The sequence below is a fragment of the Anopheles coustani genome, chromosome X (genome assembly GCF_943734705.1).
Source record: "Anopheles coustani chromosome X, idAnoCousDA_361_x.2, whole genome shotgun sequence".
NCBI classification, from domain to species: Eukaryota; Metazoa; Arthropoda; class Insecta; order Diptera; family Culicidae; genus Anopheles; species Anopheles coustani.
This window is the reverse complement of record NC_071290.1, coordinates 12,682,826-12,684,537: the sequence shown is the minus strand read 5'-3', so window position 1 is coordinate 12,684,537 and position 1,712 is coordinate 12,682,826.

Sequence of the window (1,712 nt, the reverse complement as noted above, 5' to 3'; positions counted from 1 at the left end):
TCACAATTATGAAACAGGAAGCAAATAGCTAAGGGCATTTACTTTTAGCAAAAATTATCAAACAGCCTTTCTCATCACATAACAATGATTGCTATAGCAACCAGCTTAATACTTGGATTACTAAAATACTTTACCTGTTAGAATTTACTTTTGAAACAATGTCAAATTTTCGAGCGCACCGGGCCAGAACCTTATGAAATACGTTCAAATGAGTCAAATGAAGGTTTTCCGTACAATTTAACAGAAAAAAATCAAAACATAATACAACACACACAATAGTGACAGTACCGAACTGGAGAATATTGGTTGAATGTTATTTTTTACTAAAATTTCATACATATTTCACTTCCTGGAAGATTCACATAAAAAAATACATAGAGTAGCATTTGCATCTTCATTGTCGGTTACGATGCGCTTTGTTCTCGCTTTGAAGTCATTAACTTGCGGATGATTATTATTTTCACTTTATCCACAATTATGAAACAGGAAGCAAATAGCTAAGGGCATTTACTTTTAGCAAAAACTATCAAACAGCTTTTCTCACCACATAGCATTGATTGCTATAGCAATCAGCTTCATTGGGGGAAAGTCACTTGGATTACTAAAATACTTTACCTGTTGGAATTTATTTTTGAAACTATTTAAAATTTTCGCCTTATGAAATACGTTCAAATGAGTCAAATGAAAAATAAATTGCTCGACACGGGGTTCTTCGTATAATTTAACAGAAAAAAAGGTAAAAGACAATTCAATATAAGCAGAAGTTCTTGAATTTCAAAGAGTTTCAAAACACGTACCAAACACCCATTTTACAAAGCACAGTCACACAGAAAGACATTTTTTTGCAACAAAATGGTTACAAAGTAACTTAAACTTCATATTTAACCTCCTAGATAGCTTTCACAAAAAATAAACATAGTACCACCCTTGTAATCGGGCAAATAAGCTAGTATTTATAAAAGAAACCACTGCCTTGACGTTCCGCAAGACGAAACCCGCCCGAAACGGGGATAAAACTTTGGGATGAAATGGTTTCGAGATAAAAATGTCGTGATAAACCCGACCACATCCTGTTTAAAAACTACGCTCGACGGATGTATCTGCGGGATGAAGCGGTACGAGCAAACTTTCACGAGCTTCCATTCCAAGCAAATCAGCTGCAACCTTCATCCGAGGAGGAGGATTATTTTCGGAACACTTTATCTCTATCATTGTGTTTTAGCACTTTACCGAAAAGCGGTTCGATTGCCGGTCGGGCGTGGGGTTGGCCCACCCTGCTCCTGGTTGTCGAAAGAATTTCCGCCATTTTCTCGTAACATTCTCAAATGTTTAATAATGCCTCGTCACATTGTTGAAGCTCATTTAAAACGCGCGGGAGACTAAGGGGTTTTGGGCGACGGGGCGGGTTTAAGAGATCGTCTGGCGGGGAATCTTAAACGGTTGTTACGAAGTTGTTGCCATAGCGCGCCAACGGGTGACAACGAATATTCTCAAGGGAGTGCGCCTAAATGTAGGCTTTTGATCGTCCAAGACAAACATGGAGGGTTCTCGCTTTTCGCTCGCCTGGCGCGAAGTAAAAGAAAAAAAGGTGGAAAGCACCCGGCTGGTCGTTCCGGAGGACGACTTCTCCATGAGCATGTTTTTCTTTTACCCCCTCCCACTGGCTTTGTGTGTTATGCTTCCTTCCCTTTTTTGCCTACCCTGCAGGTGCT